General features: G+C 45.2%; 2 non-coding genes across 2 annotated transcripts; both read right to left on the reverse strand.

The window, feature by feature from the left end:
- Positions 1-2,092: 2,092 nt before the first annotated feature.
- Positions 2,093-2,164, reverse strand: TRNAM-CAU (transfer RNA methionine (anticodon CAU)). Its single transcript has one exon. It is a non-coding gene; the product is annotated as a tRNA-Met (tRNA).
- Positions 2,165-7,350: 5,186 nt separating this feature from the next.
- TRNAK-UUU (transfer RNA lysine (anticodon UUU)) lies at positions 7,351-7,423 on the reverse strand. The gene has a single exon. It is a non-coding gene; the product is annotated as a tRNA-Lys (tRNA).
- Positions 7,424-7,690: the final 267 nt, after the last annotated feature.

The following is a 7,690-nucleotide window of genomic DNA, read 5'->3' on the forward strand; positions in this document are numbered from 1 at the left end:
AATCCTTATGACTGCAGACAGTAGTCCTGATTACCCCTAGATAAAAATTTGGAAACTATTAATCCCTTTAGAGTCAATCTACGAAAGTCTCATCAAGAATAAAAGAGCACATTGTAGATGAATACATACAAAATAATGTCCATAGAAATTCTAGCAACAGAAACTACATCAATAAAAAATTCTAATGTAGTAAAAATTTTAAAAATGTCACCACGTGGTAAAATCAAATTGAGGGTCTATGAATTCAAGCCCTGCACTGGGCTCCATGCATGAGGCCTACCCAACAAAGCGAAAAGAAGTTAGGGTGATGGTTCCTTTTCAGAGAAAAGGGACTGACAGGTAGACAGTGGTTGTCTCTGAGGTGTTGGCAGTATTTTACTTCTTGAACTAGATAGAGCTTACTTGTGGGTTTTCTGTGTGGAAATTTATTGACCTACATTCTTATGATGTGTGTGACTTAAAAAGTAATAAATCCACTCTTTTAAAAGCTTGAGAGTGTTATAAATCAATATGTATGCTCTTAATCAGTTCTGTAAGAGCTCACGCTAGAAGGACACCTGGTTGACTTAGTTGGAAGAACCTGTGACTCTTCATCTTGGGGTCATGAGTTTGAGCCCCATATTGGGTATAGAGATGACTTAAATAACATTTAAAAAGAAAAAAAAGAATTCATATTAGAAAATGACAATAAGTAACATTAAAGAGGCCCAAGGGACGCACAGAAAAAGAGCCTAGAAGGAAAAGAACATAGAGCAGCTCAGCATGATATGTCTCTAGAGCGCTTACTCGGGGAGGCAAAATTGCACTTCTGTTTTGGCAGCTGCTACCTTGAGGCAAAGTGACATCATTGGGAGCCCCTCAAAATGGAGGACAACCTATATTATCACCATGTGTCCCCCCAGTGTGTCCTCAGATTAATGATGACCTAGAGAGAAAACTCAACCCTCACTCCCAGTGAACTGCAGGGAAAATGCTCTGGTCCCTTGGGAAAGCTGTGGGGTAAAAGAAATGGAAAACATTTCTGGTCCTTAGAAGCCAGAGCCCCACAGTGCACCTCTGAGTTGATGGGCATCCTGGATGCATTTCCTGAGTAGTTCAGGGAGCCCTAAGTCCCAAATGTAGTTTGAGCTTTGTATTACTCATTTCTCTAACAACTCCAAATTCAGTGGTTTAGAAAAAACAACATTATCTCGTGGTGTCTAGAGGTCAGAAATTGAGGAATGTCTTATCTGGGTAGTTCCAGCTTATGGTTTCTCACGAGGTTGCAAACAAGAAGACAGCTAGAGCTCTAGTCATCTCAGTGTTTCACGGTGGCTGGAGGATCCTGGGCCCAGGGCTCCAGGAGGTGTTGGCAGGAAGTCTCGCTTCCTCATGACCTCTGCCCCCCATAGGCGGCTCCAGGCTTAGCAACTGGCTTCCCATTGAGCCAGATCCATCACATAAGTTTGGTCACAAAAGACCATCCCTGATACAGTGACCTAGAGAGCTGTGCAAGGGCATGAATATCAAGAGGTAAAGATCATTGGCAGTCACCTTTGAGGCTTCCTCCAGAGCCTGGCCTCTGGCCACCAAGGATCTACGTCTGTTCCCTATGCAAAACACACTCACCATTTCTCAAGAGGCCCTGGAGGTCTCAGAATATAACATTTAAATCATATGGGCCTGGGGTCGCCTGCTCCCCTCCCCCCTCTCTGCCTGCCTCTCTATTTGTGATCTCTCTGTCAAAATAAATAAACAAAATCTTAAAAAAATAATCACAAGTAGATAATAAATTTGAAAATCCTTTTACTGGAAGATGTAACAGAAGTAAATACAGAGTTTGTCACCTCCTTCTCTGTAAGACCACCTCAGCTGGAGGAATACTCCAACGGTTCCTTTATTGGACACCCTGGATAGAAAGAATTTTACAGTTCCCAGAACTTCAGGTTGGTAGAAACTTTTGAAAACTGTCTTCCGGGAGACAGCATAATTTCAAGGAAAGCTGGGGAAGAGGAATCCAAAGATGAAATGAAAGATCTAGGAACTCGTTTATGCTTTTGTCATAGCCTAATGAATAAAACTTGGCACGAGGGAAGCAGGCATAAAAGGCTCTTAGCAGAGGATGGTTTCGATCCATCGACCTCTGGGTTATGGGCCCAGCACGCTTCCGCTGCGCCACTCTGCTTGTGTCCTCTAGTTCCCTGTTTTGTTTATTAATGATGAGGATGACGTTTTCCATGTTGGGAAAATGATCCTCTTCCCCTAACTCTTTCTCTTCTCATGGGTTTGGTCACCCTCCTCTCCCCGTGCGGGAGAACCGCTCCCTCACGACCAGGTGGCCAAGGGCCGTCCGCCCCGGGGGGCTGCGCTTTTCCAACCTGTCAAAAGAGTGTCCAAGCTCGGGAACTTTTTTTTTTTTTCTTTTAATTTTATTAGCTTTCTGGAGCGGCTCTTTGCTCAGAGAGCCGAGGATGAGCGAGCCGAGAAAAACCCGGTAGAGCCTTTTTGGACGGAATCCGAGCAGCCGGAGACGACCCTGAACCACCATCAATGAGAGCGGAATCGTGTTGACCGCAGCGCTTGCTTCCTCTCCAAAAGTCTCAAGGACAATTGTTTGGATCTTTAAAAAAAAGTTTTGTATTTGCTTGCAAGGCCGCAGACTTCCACAAGGACGATGCGCCCGGAATAAAGGGAATGAACCCAACTTACAGCTCAAGTGATTACATGGTGGCCGCAATGTCAGTTGGACCTCGTTTGCAGGCGTTGTGACACAGAGAGAGAGAAAAAAAATAAGAGACTAATAAAGACAGGGGCTTCCATCTCTTGTGGCTTTTATGGGAGAACAGAACTCGTTGGGACGTCCCCGAACACCAGCCCCCGTTTGTCCCTGCGTCTGTGAGGACGCTCGGTGCTAGGGCCGGTCTGCACCGCTGTGAACCTCTTCTCTTTACCAAGGTCAACTCGCGGATGCGGCGCGTCGGGGAGCTCGCTCAGCCGCACGGCTAGGCCGTGGCTTGCACGCTGGTGTCTGCCTTCGCTCCGTTTCCCCGTCCGCGGTTACAGTGAGGGAGCGGCCTCTGCGGCGTTTTACTCTGGGAAAGAGTGGCGAGCGCCGCGGCGGGCCCAGGCGACCATCCGGCCCCGATTCCCCGCCGCGCGCAAAGCCCTTGGGGCGCACGCTGCCCTTTCCCGGGGCGCGCACCGCACAGCGCAGCGGGCGCAGGCGGGTGGGGGACGTCGCGCACTGCCCTTCCCGGGACGGAGCTGGGCGCACGCGGCCTTTCTACAGGCAGATCTGGGGCGCACGCGGCCCTTTCCCGGGCAGAGCCGGGGCGCGCACCCCTCTCTCGCGCGCCCCGCTCCTGCTGCTCCGGCCGCGGCCTCCGGAGCCGGGCAGCTCCCAGACTCCAGCGTCCCCTCGCGGAGACAGACGGAGAAACATCGCTCGTCACTTCGGCCCATTTCAGGTTTCCCTCGCTTCCAGGGAGGCCCTCGTTTGGGCCTTCTTACCGCGGTCGGGGTGGGACGGAGCTTCCGTTGGCGCAGATTTCCTCAGGCCAAGACGGGGACGAGGGTGATGTGAAATTCAGGTTTGTTTCCCCAGACTGCACGTGAAGAAGGAGGAAGCCCAGAGGCAGGAATCAGACCTGTTCCCCTTAAGTCCCCAGGGATACTCGGGATCCAAGACAAAACGTGATTCCTCCTCTCGGGCCTTTACCCTCCAAGATCTACCTCATCCCGTGGAGATGCCGCCGTCTTCAAAAGATGCTGTATTCTCGCAAAGAGCAGTTATTACAATATTTCTGACTGCAACCCGGAGTCAGAAATATATTTTAAATCACAGCTTAATACCGTACGAAAACAAGTATGTGTCTCTATAGAGAGTATATTTAACTGCATCCATCTAGAGAGAGAAACCGAACTTCACCACGCAACATTTTACTATGGGGTCCATTCTGATATTTTCTGTTCCTATTGTATTCTATTTCATTTATTCAAATACCAGCCTTGACCTTTTTCCAAAATATTGACTTTACACTCATTCACTTCTGAGACACAGGATGGACTGAAAAACACTGTCGCCTTTATAATGGTATCAGAAATGCCTTGTCCTCTGGGGTGGGATAATGGAGTGGAAGACAGTGACCTTTTCCTGAGGGCGGGACCAGCAGTCAAAGAATTAAGGAAAAGTTTGGTTTCCACCAGCTTTTCTTTTTGGTATAGCACAGTAACCGTGTTAACTCTCTGAGAGTCTATACCCTGTGTGCCTCTCTGTGTGTTTATTCCTCAGTGGGTAAAGGAATATTGCACATTCTAAAGAAGTCCTCTCTGGTTCAGCTTTTTCCACCTCTGTCCTGTTTGTGAGGTGCTTTCTTTTCCCCTTCATCTCCTGAAGGATTTTTGCATCCATGGTTCCCTCTACTTAGAGAATTCTTACCTCATATATCTATAGGATTTACCCCCCCACCATGCCTTCTTCAAGCTTTTGTGCAAATGGCAGGATCAATAAACCCAAAGGCTTTGGATAGATGCCACCCACCCTCCATTTTCTGTGAATACCTTAAAGATGCTTGTGTATTAATTTCCCTCACACTTTCCCTAGGATGAGTACTTCTCATCTTCGGTTACTCTGTGTGTATGTGTCATTCTATCACTCTGTCACTTTGTTGTAAGTGTAAATTTGTGTAACCACCACTGCAACCAAGATACGAAACCACTGTGTTACCACAAATAATCTCTCTTATGCTCTCTCCATACTGACACCCACCCGCTGCTCCCTACCATCCTTCACTTCTGGTCACCACCCATCTCTTTTTCCTCTCTGGAATGTCATTTTGAGACTGAAATATATACACGAATCTCAAAAAGTATGTGACCTTTTAAGATTGGCTTTTTTCATCTAGCACAGGGCCCTTGAGATCCATCTAAATGGTTGTGTATATCACTGGTTCACTCCTGGTTTTTACTGCTGAGCTGTATTTCATGGACTAGATACCACAGTTGGTGTAAGCAGTCACCCGCTGAGGGACCTGTTGGTTGTTTCGAGTTTGGGCCATTACAAATAAGGTATCTCTGAAGAATAGTGCCTGGTTTTTCTGTGGCCTAAGTTTTCATTGTTCTGGGATGGATGCCAGGCAGTGGAATTGCTGGATCGTAGAATGAGTATTGTGTGTAGTTTCTTCAAGAAACTGCCAAACTGCTTTCCCGAGGGGTTGCACCATCTCCCATTCCCATCAGCCATGGGCGACAGATGCAGAGTCGCTCTGTTGTATCCAGCCATAGGCAGTGTCAAACAAGGCTTATTCATTTGGATGCCTGGTGGCTCAGTTGGTTAAGCATCTGCCTTCAGCTTGGGTCATGATCCTAGGGTCCTAGGATTGAGCCCCATATTGGGGCTCCCTGCTCAGTGGGGAGTCTGATTCTCCCTTTGCCTGCTTGCTCTGTCTACTTGTGCTCTCTATCTCTCCGTCAAATAATAAAATATTTTTTTAATTGTTCTTTTACCTCTTCGAACAGATGTGCAGTGATACCTCATTATGGTCTTAATTCCCATTTCCTACCTGAGTAGTATTATTGCATATCTTTTCATGTGCTGTTTGTATATCCTCTTTGGTGAAATGTCTCTTCGTGTCTTTTGTCCATTTTCCAACTGTTGTTTTAATGTTGAGTTTTGAGAGTTCGTTGTATATTCTACTGTGAGTCTTTTGCCAGATGTGTGGTTTACAAACATTTTCTCCCAACTGTAACTTACCTTTTTACCCTCTTAAGAGGGTCCTTTGCAGAGCAAAAGTTGTTGATTTTAATGAGATTCAGTTGGTCAAATTTGTCTTTTATGGGTGTGTTTTTGGTGTCATGTCTACAATTCTCCGAGCTGAGGTCCTCCAAATTTTCTCATTTTTTTCCCTAGAAGTTGTATACATTTATGTTTTACTTTCAATCTATCATTTCCAGTTAATTTTTTAATAGAGTGTGAAGTTTAAGTTGAAATTAATGCCTTTTTTTCTTTTTTGTCTAGGGATATCAAATTTCTCCACCACCATTTTTTTTGAAAAGACTAAGATTTCCTCCCTCTACTAAATTGCTTTTGTACTTTTGTCAGAAATAACTTGGCTGTAATGTATTCGGTGATTTTGGGGTTCTCAGTACTGTCTCACTGACTTGCATGTCTATCCTTCTGCCAATAATGTACAGTCTTTATTACTGTCTGTCAAACATCTTGAAATAACAAGAGTGATTTCTTCCACTTTCTCTTTTTCTCAAAATTTGTCTTAGTTATTCTAACTCATTTACCTTTCCATATAGATTTTAGAATAGTGAGGTTCATATCTACAAAAATAACTCACCTGGATTTTGATAGGAATTTTGTTCAACCTGTATCTAACTTTGAGAAGACTTGACCTATCTGAGTCTTCAGTCAGTGGACACAAAATGTCTATTTGTTTAGGTCCTCAATTTCTTTCATCAGCCTTTTGTGGTTTTGTATTTTTCAGCACGTCCATGTTCCAGTAGATTTGCTTCTAAGTTATCTTTTTAAGCGATGTATGTGGAACTGTATTTTAGTTCTGGTGCCCACGTGTTTATTGCTGGTGTCCAGAAATACAATTGATTTTTGTATTTTGATCTTGTGTTCTGTGACTTTGCTGAGCACACATAATTGTTCTAAGAGGATTTTGTTTGTTTTTGGTTCCTTGGGATTTTCTATGTAAGCCATCATACCGTCTTCAAAGGGAATGGGAAGTACAATCCTTAGCCAGAGAGGGAGGGCAAATGTATGTTTCTAGAGAAAAATACAATCCACTGAGCAGTCTGCACCACCAACTCACAATTGGCCCAGACTGTGGAAACGTGACCCTGTGTTTCTGGGGATGCTGAGTATTTCACCTAAGACCTTACTACAGTGTCTGTCAAGTAACACAGTACCCTTTGTCTTATATTAGAATGTGACATCACCAGGACTTGGCAGACAGATCTCCCCATCTGCCAAGAAGCTCAGTTGTGAGTGTGAAGGACTGAAAAGCTAAAGGTCCCAGGTTTTGACACAGTGAACACTTCACTCAATAAATATCGTTTCCAGATCCTTTTCAAAAACACCCTGGAGGGATAGCTGGAGGGATAGCTTTCTTATACTCCTTGGACTGTAAGCCTTTGTACTGTGGTCCTGGGGAAATCTTTATCAAGAAGCACTGAAGTCCTTTTCTGCTTGGAAGAGAATAGCAGATCTCAGCTACTTTGGCTTAAGGTTGCAGGTGACTGACTTTTTGGTGTTTTCTTACTTTAGACAGATAGAAGTTGTCAAAGTGGATCCCAAATTTCTTTTTTTGAAAGATAAAACTGAACAATCCTCTGATCCAGGGAAGGCAAGGACCACAGTGCCTAGACAGGGACTTGAACCCTGGACCCTCAGATTAAAAGTCTGATGTTCTGCCAACTGAGCTACCCAGGCTCCAGAGAGGGCTTCTCTTCCAGGCACATAAATAGGATCGGGCTTAATAGCGTGGCAGATTCATCCTTGCATCCAGGAAAGGCAACTGAGCAGGTGTTTAACCTCTATAGTCAATGCACCCAGCCCTTGTTTATGTTTTCTGTAGGTAGGTAGAGAAGGAATGTAAATGGCATCAAGAAAACAATCCTTGGGGCACCTGGGTGGCTCAGTGGGTTGAGTCTCTGCCTTCAGCTCAGGTCATGATCTCAGGGTCCTGGAATCAAGCCC

Source organism: Mustela lutreola, chromosome 6, assembly GCF_030435805.1.
Source record: "Mustela lutreola isolate mMusLut2 chromosome 6, mMusLut2.pri, whole genome shotgun sequence".
In the NCBI taxonomy this organism is placed as follows: Eukaryota; Metazoa; Chordata; class Mammalia; order Carnivora; family Mustelidae; genus Mustela; species Mustela lutreola.